Source organism: Corvus hawaiiensis, chromosome 1 (assembly GCF_020740725.1).
Source record: "Corvus hawaiiensis isolate bCorHaw1 chromosome 1, bCorHaw1.pri.cur, whole genome shotgun sequence".
NCBI lineage: Eukaryota > Metazoa > Chordata > Aves > Passeriformes > Corvidae > Corvus > Corvus hawaiiensis.
Genome location: NC_063213.1, coordinates 65,137,924 through 65,158,644, shown reverse-complemented (window position 1 = coordinate 65,158,644; position 20,721 = coordinate 65,137,924). Strand labels below are relative to the sequence as shown.

The 20,721-nt window shown below is 37.7% G+C and overlaps 1 long non-coding RNA gene across 1 annotated transcript in view; it reads left to right on the top strand.

The window, feature by feature from the left end:
- Positions 1 to 20,721, top strand: part of LOC125328322 — a 36,159-nt gene that overhangs the window by 5,407 nt on the left and 10,031 nt on the right. The window contains exons 2-3 of the long non-coding RNA XR_007204651.1: positions 1,294 to 1,431; positions 12,292 to 12,375. This is a non-coding gene — a long non-coding RNA (uncharacterized LOC125328322). The remainder of the gene's footprint in view (positions 1 to 1,293; positions 1,432 to 12,291; positions 12,376 to 20,721) is intronic.

The window sequence follows — 20,721 nt, the reverse complement described above, 5'->3', positions numbered from 1 at the left end:
ATGTGCAAATGGGTCAGGCATGCAAGTCTGGTGTTTTAATCTGTGTATTCTTGCAGCTGCATTTTTTTCTTAGTAGGTGACATTTTTTTCCTTGTTGTCTGCTGCTGTGTTTCTTTCATCACCATGTGTATGATGGCATCACTGTCATGATCAGAGCTTATCAAGACTTGCTGTGTCTACATCATCAGTAAAATGCGTCAGTCTTCTTCATGTACTACTGGCAGTTAAAATCCGTCATTTAGTGATCAGTCAAAGTCATTTTTGCTTATTGCTGAGGAAGTTCTGACACGACTTCCTTTTTTTTCTCTCAGTAAATCCAGGCTGTAGTTTGTTGGTTTTTTTCTGTCTCCTAGAAGTAGAAAGCATAGAGTCGGCTCTAAACTTTTTTCTGGGAAGGCTTACCAATGATTCCCTGAGATCGATATTCTTGTTACATAGGAAAGCCCAGACAGCTTGGGCAGCACAGGTACAGAAAAATCCAGACACACAGAAAATAAGATTTTTTCTCCTGAAAAGCTGGGGATATTTGCGGTTCTTTTTGTTCATGAATTCAAGGTTTACTATGCAAACCACTGGGCTAGAAACATTTTTTGTTTTGTTTTGTTTAAAATACAGAATCACCTATTCTAGGGAATGGTGCTTTACAGAAAACACCTAATTGTGCAAAATTTGTGGTAAAATCACACTACTTGATAACTTAGTAAGATTTTTTTACAGCGAGAACACTTCATAGGATATAATAAAATAGCAATGTGAGCAGATAACCAACCTGTGTTCTGAAAGTTATAAATTTAGTGTTGTTCCAGGAATTTAAATAGACTGTGGCCTTATTTAAAGTGGCTCCTAAGTAGTGTAAGCCCAGTTGTGGTCATTACAGGCCTAGTAAGTCAAAGAAAAAGCCCCTTAGAGACAGAATTCCTCTGTTCTTTCACAACAGTTAATAAGCTACCTGGTGACATTTGCTACCCCCTTCTCCCAATGCTGTACTTAGTTGGTTTTGTCCATCTCCAAGCTCCTTTGCACTATGTGGGTGAGGGGAAAGCAAGAAAAGCACTTAGTCCCTGTTAGATCAGTTCACTCAGGCAGAAATAAAGACCTTTACCTCAACATAGTCACTGTGCTTGGTTTTCTCCTGTAAGAACCCATTTAGCTATTGACAGGTATCTTCTGTAAGTACACTTACTACCCTAATATAGAATAGAGGGGGCAAACCCACGAGTTTTGAATGTGTCTTTGAAATACTTTACCTAGTTCTTGAAAGAATCTCAGGTGATTTATGCTTTTCCAATACAGAACTGGAATACCAGGCATGACAGCAATGTGAATTTTCTTCTGCTCTTTCAACCTCTCCCTCAACCAAGGACTTGAAGAGTAAGGATATCTGAGTTTTATATCCTCCTGCAAAATGACACCGCTGGCAAGGATCCCTAGGTACAGTACATTACTTACATTATTATGCAGTTTTGTCAGCCTAAATTATTATTTTGCAATTTATGACTACCTAGATTAGGGACACAGAGCTGATCAGGCACAGCAGCACAGAGCCTAGCACAGTCATTTACTCCAACTTTTATATTCTTCATGGCAAATGGAGTGGCATCTTTTTATTTTTCAGTATTCTGAGAGCTTTTTAATACCAGACACCTTTTCTGAAATCTGTCCTTCTCAATAAATGATTTCCCTATGTATCTGTGGCAGAAGTATTTCCTCTGTTGAATAAAGAAGGGTTTACTTTGGAAGTATAAAGACAAAAAAGGTTTTAGGATTAATCAAGCCAGGAAATAGAATAGAATAGAATAGAATAGAATAGAATAGAATAGAATAGAATAGAATATTTCAGTTGGAAAGGACCTACAGCAATCATCTAGTCCAAATAGCCACATTGCCATCCCATTTTTTTTGCCCCAAGAAAGGGAGGAGGAGCAAAGTAAAGTAACAAAACATAAAGAAATGTAACAAAACATATTTAAATTTAATACCTAAAATGGATTGGAAGAACTATAAATATTTCACACTGATGGGATGAAATCCTGGTTCTTCTCAAGTTAGTGAGTGTTTTTTCACTGGCTAGCAGGGTCAGCATTTCCCCCTACATGTCTGAATGAATGTTTTCCTTGAATAAATATAGTCCAATCATTTAGGTATCAGAAATAATATTTTTGTTTCAAAACCAGTAATTTATTTCATTCTTATTTTCTTGCTTCTCTTTGTATCTACAAAGGCTCTGCATATACTGCACTTTATTTCTAAAAGCTGTCATTTTCTTTAGAAAATAATATTGTTTGCTCTCTTGAATAATTCATCTTGGAGTTCTCTTTTAATCCCTCATCAAATCTGCAATTCTTGTATTTTCATAAAGGAAAAAAAGGAAAACAACACTCCAAGGCTGATTTATGAATTAGACCATGAACATTAAAAATATATAAAGCCTTGGTATAAATAAGGACTTCAGTTTTGATTCTAATTCAGTTATATCAGTACCTCTGGAACAATACTATTGGTTATATACAGATTTCCATTATTATAACTGACTTACCACAAAATATGAAAAAAATGAGCATGAAAGATAAATATGATGAAGATTTGATATTTAACCTTGAGCTAATAAGGCTAACAATATATGTAGGTTTTGAAAGGAAAAAGAAATACTTAGAGTACGATATAAATTAAACTGTGAATAGCATGCAATTTATAATATTTTTGAAACAAATCATTGATAAAAGGGCTTTTAATCCAAGCTCCTATATATCCCATTTGGTTGAAATATAAGTAGTTTAGATGCAAAGAAAAGAACCTAGAAGCACCTTCAGAGACAGTCTGTGGCCTACAGATGGTTGTTACTAGATTACTATTGTTCATTTGATGTGGACATCAGATTAGCAAGAGACGTATCAGCATCCCAGTGAAGTTCAAGTCTATCTTGTCCCTCTGATCTATAGGAGATCATCTACCTCTACTGCCCAGCTGCTGAGCTGAGACATCTCCAACTCATTTCCCCAGTATAAGATAGACTCAGGCTCTGCAGATTGTATAAAGTCTGTTTAAAGCATCAAAACTGTATCTTGTGGTATTTATAAAAGGTTAAATTGTTTCAATGCAAATAGTTGGGTATTGCCATGAAGAATGTATTTACAAAGTCAAACCAGTATTAAAGGCACTCATCTCTGCCGTGGCTTATAAAGGGTTGGTCCATGTATCTGAGCTGACCAATCCTGAAATGTCAGCCTCTTCCAGCCACCAGCTTCATTGAGCCCATAATAATCAGCTAAACCTGTTCTACTTACCTGTGGTTGGCTGCCTCAGCGTGGTTGAGTGGTTTGTTTGTGGCTTCTGTCACCTCCTGTGTCTGTACCTTAGAGATGAGCAAAGTTAGGGGCTATGATGGGGGACATCAGGGTCGGCAGCAGCAGGGACCAAATTGCTGAGAGTTCTTTTGCAAACCACTTAATAAAAAGAAAATAAAATGTGTCAGAGGAACAATGGAGTGAAATCTTTTGAGGAAGCAGAAGATAAGATGGTCCCCACATTAACATTCTTGGAACCACAGGCTGATCTACATCATCAGCTGTGGTGAACAACACATTGAATCCTTTTCCCAAGTCATTCATCAGCATTTATAAGGGTTCATCAGCATTAACGTTATAAAATTTAAGAAGTTTAAATATTTCTGAAGTGCAACTTTTCCAGGAATCCCTGTGGTATTCATAACTTACCTTCCTTAAAATGTTCATTTTAGTGTTACTGAATGAATTTGGTAGAGAACCTGATGTGCTCCACATATGGGAGTTGCTGGAGATTGATTATCCTGATTATTGTGTGATACAGATCCCAGCCTAAAGGTTGTATGTATATCTTCTGTGGTAATTTACTGTTCAATGAAGAAAAGCAGAATAGAAGGGACTATTGTTATTTTGCAATTTCTAGTTATTTTGATATTTGTTACTAGATTTTTCCACTTTCCTGTTGTCACTTTGGATGTCAGTTCTGTAACATAAATCTCAACCTTTTTAATGTTTTCATTTTCTGAAATGCAAATAGTAATTTTCAAGAATACAACCAAAACTCCAAAGTTACAATGTCACATTTCTGACTGTTGGCTGAGTGCTAACAAATAACAAGCATTAGACTCCTTTAGTATAGGTGAAAATACACTTACATATTCATGCTTACTGTGCAGGCAGAGAATGATGAGCAAAAGGTCAGCTCCTCAGAGGTGTTTAGGTCTTCTACAAAAGTACATTTCAGTACAGAGACTTGATAGATGATGGGCAGTGCATCTGTACATGTCCAGGGGCTGTTTTTAGTAGTTGGAAGTTCATACTGGAGCCTTTCTGAGCTAAACACCTGCTGACTTTAGTCCATTTTTGTTTGAGGGAGAGCCTCAGGTTTAAAGGTTTATTTGTTCCAGGGTGATTTAAGTCAGCACAAGTTTAGTCGTTGATTTGAGAGAGCGGGTGGCAGCTCTTAGGGCTCCACTCCTATTCCAGCCGAAGTCAACTTGAGTAGCTACCATTATTTAATAGAAGATAGCTCTAATTCAGGAAATAATGAGTAAAATTGTCCTTAAACCCTTGTGCAGCTGAACCAGTTCACCTTTGAAAAAACCTCTTTCCTTCAGATGGTGGGGCTATTGACAGGAACAGCAGTAGCAGCTGCTGTGTGGGAGTGTGTGTGTGTCTTGCCCGGCAACTTCATTCACTGACTGTGGATTTCACCTCCCACGCTCCACCTGCGAAGGCCATGACTACTCAGTTTCTATCCAGCAGCAGTGGATGCAGCCTGGCGTTAATACCTGGTTGGAAAGCAGTTGCAGTCTCCCTTTTTCAAAATTTTTGCATGCTGGAACTTCACATCCATCCCTCCACCAAGTTCAAATTCATGACCTTCAGAATAGGTGGAAAGGTGTGATTGCACGGAGAATGATAAATAGACAGGAACCAGCATTCTTCTGGGACTGGTTTGTCATGTATGTGTATGTATATGTGTATAGACACATACGAGTGATCTATTTGTATAAAGAATTGCAGTACTAACAGTCATGGTGGCTGCTCCTCTGTTGTCACTATACACATTGAATTGGAGACTGTGTTGTTAAAATACCTCATCAAGAACACAGAAACATCTATTTTTCTCTCTTACTATTTTTTTTTTTGCTAATACTTCTTTAGTTTGTAACTTTAAGAAGAATGGTCCCATTAGCTTTTCTTTAATTTTATTTTGTTTTATTTGCATGATAGAATATATAAAATACAATGCATAATAATTACGTAACATGTAATGAAAGTATAACATATTTAATATTCATTAATATTTATAAGTAGAATGAAATAGATGGTTTATGCAATTTATAAGGTATATAACATATAATATAAAAAAAAAAACCTATCAGAGAATAACAGAATTTTTTATGTTGGAAGGGACTTCTTGAGGTCATCTTATCCATTGGCCCATAAATTATCTTATTTTCCCAAAAAAAGCAACTTTTTCATTCCAGCAAGAGTAGTTTCATACAGCTTCTTCTGTTTTATTTAAACCATTTATTTGATTCATCTTTTTAAAAAAGAAACCAAAGATAAGGATATAAATTATATAAAGTATAGAAGAGAAATGCACTTTTTAGAAAATTACAAATAATTTAATGTAGAAGAATGATCACAAAGTTCAGCAGTGTAAGCAGCTATTGCTCCTTTGGAATTAATAATAATATGATGATTTTTTAAAAGCATCTACAACTCCATACCTGACTTATTCTATGATTCTTTAAAATAATCATTCTAATTGTGGAGGTTTTACCTCTTTAAAAACTGGTTTGTTCATTCCATGTGTGAGCCACACCCTGAAAAGCCGAAAGCCTTTGCACATGCCTAACTTAAGATTTAACCTAGTATCAGTGTTAAACCTGTTCCAGTCCATCATTCTCTTGCTTAAAATGCTGTGTAACTCAAGGGTTTCTATCTGCTCTTTTAGCAAATAAATTTATTATAATCTGCCATGGCTTACAACTTCATTCCTGCAGCCTAAGGTGCAAAGTGTTCTATTATTCCACTGAAAATAATTGGGGGAAAAAATTCCCTGCCTTTTAATTTTGTTTTTCATTGCATTGAATGTAACAAGAAGACCCAGCTTGATAGCACTGTAAGCTAAACGCTCATAATTGTGCTCAGGGCAGACAACAGACAATCAGACCGCCTCACACAGACACAGAAACCTTTGGCCTTTCACCTACGTGCAGCTGGTTTTGTGTGTTCTTACAGCACTTTTCAGCAATCTCTCAGTTGCTGATCACCAAGAACTGGAGTGGTATCACTCCTGATTTCTCCTGCTTCTGAAAAGATTTTGTGAGAATTTAAAAACCAAAAAAGGTTTATTAATTCATGTTGCTTTAGGCTAGCATGATGCTATAGTCTAAAAGATCCGTAGCTTTACAGCTGCAGAATCCCTGGGAAGTTCAGGAACCTGACTCTGCGGTGACCTTTTCTGAAAGAAAGGTCAGCGAGCCACAGGCAGACTTGCCAAGTCAACTGCTTTTCCCTGTAGACTAAAGCTTTGTGGTCTTATCTGTAGATCTGTCAGGAAACTTGGCCAAGCTACTGCTTTTGTTGTCTCAGGCACAATAAGTGTGTCGAATGAAGTTTCATACTAAGTGAGAGTGATTTCAGTAAATGGAAGTAAATTTAGTGTTGAAAGAGCTCAAAATATATACTGTGGCTTCATATATGTTACTTCCAACTTATTACAGTTTTAATGATTTCCTAGATTCATTCATAGAATGTGTTTTTGTACAAATCTCACTCCTATTTTCATGCTTGTTTTTTTGTTCTCTCAAAGTTGAGAGGGATGGAACTTATTTGGCACATTAGGGAATAATCTTCCAACAGTTTGGATTATCTTGGGATGAAAAAATAAGCTCATTATTGCCACTGTCACCTCATTATTGTTAACTCATTGTTTCCTATGCCAAAGACCTTTTAAACACTGGAGTTTCATTCCTTTATTTTAGGGGATCTTTATAGGGATACAAAACCTGGACAGGCCATTACCAGTTATTTTAAATACAGTCATAGAAATGTTTTGACCGTTGGAGGTGGCTTGGGGTTGCAGTTTTGCTTTGACAGTGTCGTGGGGCTTTTTAGTTTTCAGTGAAGATTAAATTTGGACTATGATGAATGTGTGATCTTCCCTCCTCTTCCTTCAAACTTCTTTTTGTGAGTAGTGGCCCTTAATACTGCAAAGGCTAAAAAAGCTAAAGATTTTATTGTATTGAATCTCTCCAGTATAATATTTTCCCCTCTTTTACTTTATCTCTGTTCATTTGCATCTTAGATTAGGGTACCTGTTTAAGGCAAGAACTGTGTGTTCAAGTAGTATTAATTAGCCAATGTATCTTTGGAGACAAATTCAGTAAATTTTTCTATTAATATTTTAGAAGTGGACTCTTACCTATAACAGCTATTTTAAAGCTATTTGAAGCTATTACACTTCAGATTAGATGCTGAGTTCTTCTAGGTCTCCAGACCTTACAGAAAGCTCAGAGATCTGCTGGTTTATAGCCAGTGCACATCTGACCCAGTGTCCATGCAGTTATTTCACTGAAATACAATCTGAAACTAGGAACATGTGTGCTGCTAAGGATTTAAAACTTTGTTTATGTGACGGGTGTAGCAAAAATATATGCCAATCAAAAGGGGCTTCTATATTGAATATTTTTAGGTCATTGTCCAGTCATGCCCACACAGACTCCCTAACAGACCTAGAATTCAGGTGGTGGGAAGTGGGAGCTCTGAAATGTTTACAGGGATCAGTGAATCATGGACTGATATCAGTCAAATATGTTACCTCTCTTAATTTTTTATTAACCTTAGAAGCCTCAGTCAAGGTACCTATAGCAAAGTATGAATATGTCAAATTCCCGTGTGAGTCACAGACCAGATCCTGTGGCTCAAAAGCTCAGTGGCTGAACATTGCACTGGGCCTTATAAGAATAACTTGTACTCAAGAGTTCCAGTGATACCTGTCACTGCTGCAGGGTCTGGGTTCAGCACAAATACGCTCACCTCGAATTTGTTATGTGCTCTAAGGAATAGCTTATCATCAAACCTGCATACCAGTAACTATATATGCAGTGAATAAAGATAGATTGTTCCTGTCTATGGCAAAAGGCAGGGGGATATACGTCAGTTGGCAGTTTAGGGTTTTTATGATTCAGTTGGCTCAATTGACTCAAATCAAGTTTTATGATAATTTGCCCATCAAGTTCCATCTGTTTCAGAAGGATGACAGATCTGAATTTGTGGGACTCTGTCCTTTTGTATTATCAGGAGGACATAGTGACATATTTTGAGTCTGGCAGCACCATTGGCTATTTTGGCTGGTGTTGTGCAGGATGAGGTGGGATTGGCTATTACCAGCTCCATGTTGTAACAGCAAACATTTGGTTGGCTCTACGAGTTGTAACTACTGACACTAGACTTGTGATGCTGTCCAAAAAAGAGGAGGGATAGTAGTGGTAATGCATAAGATAATGCTCAAATTTATACAATCACTGTTTCAGTCATTGAGGGAATGTTGGATTTTATAGCATGTCCCTGATCAGTTCTGAAATTCTGATGCAGCTGTGTGAAGAAATGAAATTTTCTATTATAATTTTGCTTATATGACACGGCTTTTTACACTTTTTCACAGCTTCTTAGCCCATCTTTTTAAAGTTATGGGTTTGCTATGACTACTTATTCATAAAATGCCCGCTACCTTCTTTTGTTTGAAGAGAAGTCATTTAACAAATAGACACATGGTATTGATTCACTGTATTGGCTAGGTAGAAATGGCCATTCAAACCACAACTCCAGCTCAAATATTTTGAAATAACTTGTATAATCCCCCCTTCTCTTTTTAATGTTAAGAAAAAAAAAAAAAAGCTGCATTTTTCTAGCAGGGATTTTGTTTGGGTTTATTTGTTTGTTTTTAACAACAGCCACAACAGAATGTCATAAGATAAACTCGGGGAAAGCTACACAAGGACAAAACCTAGCCCGTAGACACAGAGTTTATTTGAAATTCATGCACACAGTCATCTGAGGTATTTGTGTTTGCAGCTTTGTACCATCCCACCTGTGCTAGTTACCTGGCAAGCACATCTTTGGGGTTCCACATGTTGTCTGACTCTCAGTCCACATACAGATGCATGTGTGTTCACAGCGCAGTGAGCAAAAGTGATCAAACACAGTCGACACACTGAGCAACAAAACAAAGTAGAAATGTCGAGGAAAAGGCTACATAGAAAAGACTTCTGACTTTTACCCGACTGTGTTTGGCTATATCTGTGTAAGGGAAAACCGGCAACTTTGTGTCAGCAGTAAAATAATTTGTTGATCAAAAGAAAATAACCAATATCTAAAAAATACATGTTGTATGCTTAAAGTAAATGTGTTACATGAATGTTTGGTATTCCACAGCATACATGAGATAAATTCAATATGCAATTATGAGATATTTATTACTATTTTTGATTCATTCTTTCATACCTTACTATTTGAAGATAGGGATTCAAATCTGTGGCATCTGTTCTTAACTTACAGTCTGGCTTTTAGAGAATTACAAATGTTCATTTTCAAAAGCTACATGGAAATACATATCACATGTAATGTAAACATTGTGCAGCATCCCTGCTGTGTCAGCTCTATTAACTAGATGCTGACACTAGATTTACTAGAAGATTTGAGAATAACCAAATCAAAAATACAGTCCTCTCCAAGCACTTGGAGATCACTGTGCCCTTCCATTTGCTCTCATAAAAGAACATTTAATTGGACTACATACTTACAGAATTCTGGTATAATGGTTTTCTTCCAGAGAAAACTTTGTTTCAAATGCTGAAAAGTGTGGTGCTATATGTTCCTTCCATTTTGACTTTTTTTTTTCTATAAAGAACTGTGTACTGGAGACGCCACTTTTTGATATCATAGTTAAGGGTCTATCAAGCTGATAGTGAGTTAACAGTAGAGTTGCTGTTGATAAAATACATTCATAAGTTGTTGTGGTTTTGTATTGATTTTATGATTGTCTTCAGGAACTGTCTTTAGGATTTAATTGAGTATTAATCAGAGAGACAATGCTAGGCAATCCCTGTCTTGTATTTCTATTTGAAAAACAAAAAATCAGCAGAAAACCTTTTACATAGAGAAAATAACACTACAGAAGCAAAGCTTTACCTTAGATGAGCTAGTCCCCCTTGCATTCTTTTACAAGCAGGAGAAAGAGGTGCCTTCTGACAGTAATTCAAAGGATCTATGTGTCTCTTGACCACAGAGCAGGACTAGGGAGATTTTTTCTGGAGTAAAGTTAAGCCTGTGGAAATGACTCAATTTTTTCCATTTTTGTGCTTTGCACCAGACTACAATATTCAGTGCTGATAAAATGTAAGATAGAGAATCATAGGATTTGGCATTATCTGCGAGTGCTTGTCTAATTAATGACAGGAACAGGAGGATGTATACTCTCTTTGAATTTTTTTTGTTGGGTTTTTTTTAAGAGGGAAAGTACTTAAACACATTCTTGTCATTTAACGATGCAGCCTAGATATAGAAAGTGATTCTGTGTTTTGTATACTGAATATGTAATCCCATTCTCATTTCTCACTGTCAAAGATATCTAGTGATCTCATGTGGAAAGTTCAGAGTGCTGTGTCATGGTCAGCATATTTGGTTTCTTTGGAACTAGGCAACCCCAACTTTGTCTGTTCTAAATAACAACAGTTCTTATTGATAGGGTTCTTTTTAGAGTATTGATAGTACTTGGCAGGAAAATGGAGAACTGTGTGTGCTAGATGATGGCCTAGTTAATTGTGGAATTTGGTTCTCCTTTATTTCATGATCTGACTTGCAAATTCCTTCTCTTTGTACTAGAGAAGCATTTTGCAAGCATTAAAAACCAAACTGGGAAGGAACCTGGGATTTTTGTTCTTACGTCTGGTAACAATTTTATGTCTTGCAAAGATCTCACAGCTCTTGTGACTTTAGAAGTGTTTAAAAAAACATCTCTTAATGCGCTTTATTAAAACCATCTAATTTGAAGACAAGACCCAACACAAAGTCGTCTGAAGGTATCTGGAGAGCTCTCCATAATTTCACTGTGCTGTGGAGAAGACCACTAGACCTTTACGCGGAAAACTGTTTTCAGACAGCATGAAAATGTCTGTGTAGTGACCTAACTGGTTCTTAAAATCAAGCTGCAAGCTCCTCTTGTTTTTCAAGGCCTCATGATAAAGTTCCTTTCTCCCTTTAACAATGTTAGAATGAGCACACAGATCCAGAATTCCTTTTCCTCTTCCTGTGTGTCCTGGTTTTGGCTGGTTAGTCGCCAGTTAGGATTAAACTGCGGCGCTGTGCTACGAGTTTCAGAGAGGAGAATGGAAGAAGAAGAGCAGAGGATCCTTCCTCTGCAGTGGTAGAGGAGGGTTCCTTTCTCAGACACTTCCAAACATGTGCCTTGTTCTACAGCCTGGCACAATGTTTATAAATGGATTTTCTGAGTTCATGACCTATTTCAAAACAAGTGCTGGAAGCCAACACATTTTGTCCTGGCTCATCTGGGTATAGTGGGCACCTGTTGCACAGAAGATTCTTCACCCAGGCCTCTCCTGTGGCTAAATCTGAGCTTCTATCTGGATAAGAAAAGGTCTTGAATAAAAAGGAACAGCCCTGAGGGAATTACATAGAAACTTAAATGATATGCAGATAAGATCTTTGGGATTTTTAAAATTATCATTATTTTCTGAACGTTCATGCATGTTTATTCAAATGGCATTGCTAAAATCCAGTTAGGATTCCATAATTTCTAAGTGCCTCACATGACCAGATTTCATTTTACTTTTGCCCAAATATGGAAAAAAGGGAAGACAAATAGCTTTAGAATTTTATTTTGAGTAAATTTAATTAGATGGCAGTTAGAGTTCCCTACAACCATACAAGTTTGGGACAAAATTTTACAAACCATTCTACATGAAAGCACTACCTGCTTTTTAAAGTGCAAAAGAATGCATGATAATCACCACCAGGTGTGTCTAAACAGTCTCTTACGCAGTTAAGAGGAATCTGTGTATAAATTTTTTTTCTTGACCATGAAAGTCAAAGGATTCACATGTACCAAATACGTTTCTTAAATACACATAGAGCCTTCTGCACGTCAGTTCCGGAGGCTGCAGTCTGCAGGAGTAGCGTAAGGATTTGGGATGTTGTTGGGTTAGTGATTCCAAATTGTGAGCTGAAATGACCTGAAATTTCTTCTAAATTCCAGAGGTGTTGCATACAGTGTGGGAGATTGGACAGGTTCTAAGAGAAGAGAGAACCAAGATACATGAGATCTGTGAAACAGCAAGAGGTGAGATTTGATTTTCTGGTCATAGATCATTGTATTTTTACCACTTTGGTGATTTAGCACCATGCTCTCCTCCTCCTCTCAGCTTCCCAGCATTCACCAACAGCAAAAAATAAAAATTTCAGTTTGGTGCATGAAAATCTCAAAAGGACTCAGATGAGATTCCTATTAGGGTGGAAATAAGCTTTAGAAATCTGCTGTCATCCCATCAGCCCACAGAAACACTCCAAAATACCATATTCTGGGGGAGAGAATGGAAACTATCCAGAGCACCAAATGTGGCAGCTGGAAACAATTTTTAAAAAATTGGGTAGGCCAGTCGTGTTATGAGGGGTAAGAGAGGCAGCTGGGAGATTTAAAAGGGAAGGCCTGGGAGCAGCTGAAAGGTGCCAGTAGTCTGTTAGTGAGAGCATCTGAGAGCTAAATGGCTGCATGTGATGAGAAAACATGCCAAAATGATAAGAAAAACAGCTGGAGAAAAACAAAATTTCAAAGCCTCTGAAACAGGGATGGATATGCAAATTCTGCTAACTATTGAATCAGTAAATGAATTACTTGGGTTTTTTTTCCCTCTCTGCTCTCCTAAGTTCCTCTTGTTTTCACATATCTTTCTGCAGAATCTGCAGGTGGCCTTTTCTGCTGCCTCTTCTTCCTCTTGACCTTCTGATTCTTGGTTGTTTCTTCCACAGAAAATCAGTACTTCTGAACAATACTTTTCACTTGTTTGTAGTCTGTTAGGCCAGTATTTTAACTGCTCATTTTTATATTTCTTCACCTTATTAAGACTTTCCCTGCCTATTATTCTGAATATGAAAACCTCTTGGTGGAACATCATTTTCTGTGAAGGAAATGCACAGGTAGCAGTTGATTTTAATAGCTCCAAGTGTCATTTTGGGTAGGACCTGTAAGATTTAGATAGCTTTGTATTACAGAGGTCTAGCTGGAGGAGTTGGCAGGCTTGACGGGTCTGATGAGTTGCCTCTAGAGTGTGGCAGGATCTAAACCAAGTTTGAAGTGAGAACATGGTGACTTTTGAAAGTAAGCTCAAAAAATACACAGATTTCCAAGGTTTTATGCATTACACTTGCAAGTTTATTTTTGTATGTGTTTTACCATACATATAATTTATAATTTACTTGTATCTGATCACATATTTGAATCTAGTCTAGGTGTGTGCATCACTGATGTAAAGACCATATCTGATACAATAGCATGTTCTTTACCTTTGAAACTGTGTCTGCTATTTTCAGCTGTGAAAGCAAGAGACAGTATGTGTGTACTTTTTCCCCATAGATCATAAGGAACAAAGAGCTCATGTGAGAAAAAGAGTGCAGGAGAAGATCTTAATAGATTCTGTCCCATCAAAAACTGAAATACAGCAACATGAAAAGAGCAAACATGCTGTCTAGCTTCTCTGAAGCTGTTTGCTAATGACCTCCAATGAACTAGAAAATGTTAGAGAGCATAGTCTCAGCTTGAAGCCTGAGAGAAGAAAAAATAGTGGAGTGAGAGAAGGATGCAAAGCAAGTGAAAGAGAATGGAGATAGTTAATAATTATTTTACAACAACAAAGCCATAATCAGGCATCAAATTCTTGATATCTTTCATGCTGCCTGAATCATACTGTTGTGTCCAGGAAGAGCAGCAGCAGTTTTGGAGGGCATGAAAATAGACTCACAGAAGAATAAAATAATAGAGCAAATTGAAAGGGAGAGAGAGTATAAAACTGCATATTAAAATATACTAGAATGAGCCTTTTTTAAAGACATCTGAATTATTACCACTTATTACTGCTGAAATATAATTCATTATGCACCTTATACTAAAATTTTAATTAAAGAAAATAATAGTTTCAGGTCAAAGGATTACAATCACATCCGATAAAATACTAAATGAGATAGAAAGCACAGGAAGCACTTTCCCTTTTCCAGTTATGGAAAGTTATGCTTGTCTGGCAAAGAGAAAAATACTTGGACTGAGTGAAAAAACATGTTCATGGTGCAAATTAATTGTTTTCAAAGAAAGCATTTAAATTAAATTTTCAGTCACCTGAAAGCCTTTGAATGTGTCTTTTAAAATAAGATCTGTTGTTTTGGAAGCCTTTGACATTATATACCTCTAACAGGAACAATTAAACAAAGCATAAACTTGCAAGGAATTCTGTATGTAAGATGTAGTGTTGCATGTTTTATGCTTGTGTAAATTATTCTCTTGGAATAAGAAATTTCATCTTCCTTTTCTTATTTTCTCCATTATTAGAAGCAGACTGGGCAATTTATTATTCTCCATTCTGGTGCAAATAGGGATGGCCTCTGCTTTAAAAAAAAAAGAAGTTTGAGAAATGAGTGCAGGTGGGCATATCTGAAAAGAAGTGATAGTGGATTTGAGAAATAATGAGGGAGGCACTGTCCAGCTATGTTTTTTCAATGCATTGCTTTTGGTAGTTGAAATAACTGCCTTCTGCACATCCTGCTTTCCAGCCTGGAGCTTAAGAAGGTCTTTGTCAGTGGCTTGCACCACCTTGTGACTTATGAGAATTTCCCCCCCAGGAAAGCTGCCCAGGGTCACATAGCTGTAGATCTTGAGAAAGAAGGATTCCAGGTACAGAAGGAAAAATGGTCTGGTCAGTTATATTTTTAATTAAAATGAGGCAGTGGTGGAGAGACTGAATTTGCAGGACCTCCTACAGCAGGAGCATGAACCTTTTTATCCAGACAAGCTGCTGTGAAATCTAAATTTTATGTGCTTAGGCAGCTCCATTTAAATGGATTACGATACTTCCATTTTGTAGTTGGCATGGCTCCCCCACATTCTGCTCTTTGAGTGATCTTACTCAAAACTTACTGTTTCTCTAACAATCCCAAGGTGAGGTGCTTTCTACCACTCCTCAAGAATGAGAGCAGCATGTGAAATTTCACCACTGATGATTTGCTTCAATCTCTGGGAAATAAACTGAGCATCACTTAAATGTTTCTTTTTCCACTCCTCTACACCAAGTCATTATCTGAAGAGGACCCAAAATTCATCACAAACGTGAACATGTTCCTGCCTTTTTCTTCTTTCTAGCACATCAAATTGAACAGCAGAATTGTTCTTCCACTAAACCCACACAGGTGTTAAGAGTTGTTCCCATTCTACAAATTTGAGAGCCGGTCAGTGACTGGTAGAACACAGAGCTGCTTGAAGGGTTTACATGCAGCTTGCTCTGCTCAACAACAAGGCCTTCATGAGTTGTTCTCTGGAACAAATAGTCTGCAAACACCAATAATCTTCTGAATACCAGGATAAGTGAGAGTGCAGTTAAATAGTTCTTTTCTTGAGATCATTGCTAAATGAGGAACTAAAAGTCAGTATCATTAGATCTTTTGCCTGTATGACTGACAGAACCTCAGACTTTGCAGGTAACCTGCTTAGATTGAAGAACATCACACCAAGAAACAATTTCTTTTCATGTTGGCACATTTATGATTTTGCCCTCAGGGGTCAACAAATGGGCAAAAACTACCCTTGTTCTCAGCCAGTTAAGACCTGGAGTATCTCCTCTTAGTTTTTAATCTCCAGACAATCATACCATCCTCATAATCACATTAAACACCACAATAAATGTTGAGAATCCATTAAAATCTTCTCATGTTTGCAATTAGTAGCACTTTCACCACCACCAAGCAGACTGGGCTTTTTACCCCTTTGGAGCAAAACTCTCTGGTCTGCAGTTCTCTCAGGGCATATTCATGCAGTTCTGTTTTCAGTCTGGGCCCTGGCTGGATATCAAGCTCATCTTGATTGTGTCCAAAGCTTGCTGTTCTATTCTCTCTGCAGCAATGGCTGTGGCAGTAAGCATCCCAGCTGTCCTGCTGAAACAAGGGATCATTAATACAATGCAGCCACATTTCAAATAAACTGTATCTTAAATGCAATAGAGACAGTGCCTGCTTCTGCCTAATATTGCCATTCCCCACATTTAGGAAAGCTGGGTTCCTTGAGGCTCCTCCACATACTGTTTGTATCTCTGCCAACCTGTATTCTTAGAGGACTGCTGGCAAACACCACTGCCGTTGTCGGGATCAGGCCAAGGCGCTCCCTACAGTTTGCATTATATTGAAGACAAGACACAAGATCTTTGAAGACAGCTTCATTCTTGAAGTTCTAGTGGGCACCAAGACCTTCTTCCCCAGAAAGATGCTACAGTGCTGCTTATTTTGCTCTTTGACTAACTTTAACTAAGCTAAACTGATGCACCCACGCAAAGAAAGCCTTTCAGCCATGGTGTGCCCTTCTCAGGTGCTCGCTCAGCTGAGCTACTGCAGCCACATCACAGGCAGCTCCCCACTGACTCCAGCCCTCTGAAGGCTGGTGGGCACACTTCTGTTTTCACACTCAGCTGCTGTTCTCAGAACTCTATGTTAGATTCTGATTTCTTTTGGCAAGATCCCAGGTGTTGTTAGAGTAGACAGGAAAATAGCCCTTCTTGATAAGGTCAGAGGAAAACCAGTTTCAAGACACAGTAGTGTACGTGGAACTGATGACATTTACGGAAGAATAAAGCCTAGAGATCTCTTTACGTTCTCTTACATAAAAATGAGTATAAATGATGATGGCACTCAGGTTAGTGAAAGGATTCACTTTACAGAAAATGAGAAAAGAGTTTAGTTGATAAAGCAGTTCTCTAATGGAGAAAAAGCCAATACTGATGAAAATCAAGAAAGATTGATGCATAAACTTACATACTGTGATGCCTTAGCCTTGGTTAATGAAGAACAGATTTTCCTTAAATAGTGCTCATAACATAAATCTATATAAAAGAATGCACACTACTCCATAACCATATATTGAAAAAGAAATTGCAAACATTCTTTATTCCACTAATCGTGCTACTTCCAATGTGCAATGTGCTAATGTCCGTCTTCCAAGGCTAGGTAGAGAGCATACTGGACAAAGAGAGCAGCCCACTTTTAAGGTCCTTCATTGCTGTTGTGATGAAGAAATTACATTTTAATCGAGACTGTTGATTAAAACCTTTGGCCATTATATGAAAAAAAACTTGTGCTTCAGCTTTGTTATGCTTGGGTTGCTCTTCCCCATGTTTACTTGTCTGCATAAAACAGTATGGTTAAACTTGCTGATCTTAAAATTTTTTACCTAACCTACCTGATTCTGTGATTCCCAAACTGTCCAACTACCCTCAGTGAAAACAAGGTTTTCCTCTAGATTTCCATTATTTCTATCTTCATTCAGAAATATTACTAGTGATCAAATTAGGAGATGAATTCCAGCGGTTTGAACAAGTAGCCAGGGAATCTCAATTTTTGGCAACATCATAGTATCCACAGCCTTGAGCAAGTAATCAGTCTTCCCTTTGAAGCAGTTGGAAAATGCAGTGGTGTGTTTTTTGAAAGCCGTTCAATTCTACTGGTTCTTGTCAGGAAAAAACAAAAACAATCTACTCTGTTACTTCTAAGTGCAGGGATATTTTGCTTTTAAGCAATTTATGATTTTTAAAAATAGGGGGGTTTAATAATCTAAAATGGTTTTTAAATTACCCAGTTTTATTTTTCTGGGAGACAGTTTTGTTTACTGCAGGGTTTTAAACTTTAGCTTATTTTTGTCATCACTACAAATCCAAACAACAACAACAAATTCCAAATTTTTCGCAGGGTGGCAAAATCCCTTACCTGCATTACTGGATAAAAATGTTTTCTGTTCTTCAAGTAACGATTGATTCATGTCATTGCAAGTGCAATGAAAAAACTCTTTTAACCTAGCCTAATGACAGGTGATGGATTCACTGAGCTTTGCTTATGACCTACCTCTTGTCAGTTTTGGTATTTTAACATCTTTTGCTCAGGTTCAAATGGAGTCATGAAATTCAGAAGAAGGTGAGCTGCAGATAGAAAGAGCTCTTTTATAAAGCCTTTTGCATATTTTGTAAATTTTGAGGTGAAAGACAATGGGGTTTTCTTATTTTATCTAGTTTAAGAAGGAAGTGACTGGGCAACTGCAAGAGCCCATGCCCTGTAAAGGAGTGGGGAGCACATCACCCACAATAGTCACACGTAGAGAACAGAGAAGAAGCAGGAGGCATAATGAAGTCTGGTCCAAAGATTAATGTGAGGATACTAAGCTAAGGATTATATATATGTCAGAGAACTGTCACCAATTAATTTGGATACCATCTTTCAGATGTTTGGTGATAAAACAGACTTTGGTGGGTTCCTCCCTATCCCCAGACTGTTTAGGTCAAAAATAATGATAGTGTAAGCTAGCCCAAATTCATGGCTTAACTCAGTAAAATTGGCACATGGAATTGGGAAACATTCCAGATCTAATTTACTTTATGTTGAGAAAAGCTCATAATTGCTCTATGTGCATGCACATCTGCATGTTTGAATGCTGTCATGGCTGTAGTTTTCTCCTTATTCTTTGACACTATGTCAAACTTACTGTTTTTTCTCATAATTTTACCCTGCACTTTGGAGGGATAAAAGTATCTGCAAACAAGCCTCCAAGCCCAGTCATCAGTCATAGTAAGCATTTTGTAAATTCACACATAACCATGTTATTTTTAAACATATGCAGGCTGTTTAGAACAAAACATAGGTTCAAAATAGAATGATTTTTCACACAAGGGTTTGAGCACAAGGGAATTGCTCAGTTTAAAATGGGTAAGCATCTGATGAACAAGACTAAGGGGTGCTTCAAGTGGTTGCATCATTATTTTCATCCTAGTGTAGTCCTTCTATGTGTTTGAAAAATCCAAGAAAAATTAGAACCAATGAAGTCTAGCAATGCCAAGTTATGTTCACTACTTAATAGGAAAATAAATATACTAGGAAAAACTGCAATTCTAGCAGCCAGGTCATCAATGTAACCTTTCAAGGTATTACACCTTTTTTAATCTACACATTCCTTAGCAATGTTTCCTAGTTTCAACTTCTCCCTCCCTCTGCAAGAAACTCAGCACTGGTCACTTTTCAGTATAGAAACTCTTCTTAAGATTTTGGAAACTCAACTGGAAATTGTACTGTGAGCAATTTCTTGCATATATGCCATCTCTCAAGTAAAATGCTAACATTTTTTCTGAGTATTCACATATTTCCTAATTATGTGCTGCTATTTCTCAGTTATTTTATTTTGGTCCTAGTAATGTGAACTGTTGGCATTTCATATATGTGAGGTGCTACTGAGATGTATTTTATGTACAAAGGTCTGTTCAGCTACTCATTTATCAAAACAAGCATTAGTGTTCATGTTGTGTGCCCAAAGCTAAGTTTGGTAGTGGAGCTCACACATTTACGTTTTTGCTGACATTATTTCTTCTGTCAAGTTAGAGCCAGCATGCAATTGACCTTTATAAGCTGAGTCATAAACTTTTATTCTGTTCCCATAGTGGCTTACCACAACATAGACCCCTCCAGGGCAGCAAGCATTCCCCTTCACACCCCTCCCTGGGGGTGTCTGTCACCTCCAGACCGAGGCAGGGGAAGGCCCAAGGACATTGTCAGGGGTGTCCATCAGTAGGGAAAAGATGCTTTCTTCATCCCTTATCAAATAGAAGGTTAGTGTGCCATCAGTGTGCTCTGCCTTTCTCTCTGAGGGACTTCTGGTTTTGATTCCTACTTGATACCATGTCTTGCAGGCAAGTCCCTTGGAACAAGACCAGGGTAAGGAAATAGAAGAACAGAGTAGAAAATGGCATTTATTGTTTTCTACTCACCTCCCTGCTGGGTGTTTACATGCTTCTTAGCAGAAAGAGCACTACAATGCGTTCTGCAAGGTCGCAGATCTTAAGGTCAGATCACAAAAGGCAGTTCAGCAACACTTCTCAGCAGCCAGGCTCAAAGCACTTCTTAAGAACCATGACAGCATCAGGCCAGGATGTTAGTGAGTGTTCCAGTTCTGGAGTTTCATAATCGTCCATGGTGAAGTGAAGTCTGATCCCAAGACCAGGAAAAACATCTTTTCTATCACTTCAATTTCCCTACTCCCCTCTTTCGCAGAGGAAAAAGACCCTTTCTGTGGATGAAAGAGCAGCTCGAATTCTGCAGTCAAGCCTGTGCTTCTGCTGAAGTCACAGTAAGAGTGACAGCTGCAGTGGTGAACTTCAGTATGAAGATTATATGAACATCCTCCCATTCCTCTAAGAGCTAGCTAAGACTGCCATGCATTTCACAGTCTTCTTTCAGACATCAGGTAGCAACTCCTTTTGGTTGTTAGTGGCTTGGACTGACATTGAAATGTTAAGTAGTCCAAAAGATTACAAATCCATCATCAACAGCATTTGGGCAGCTACTTCACTGCTTCCCACTTCAATCACTATATTTGAAAAGGTGTCCTGATCTTTAGGTTTTT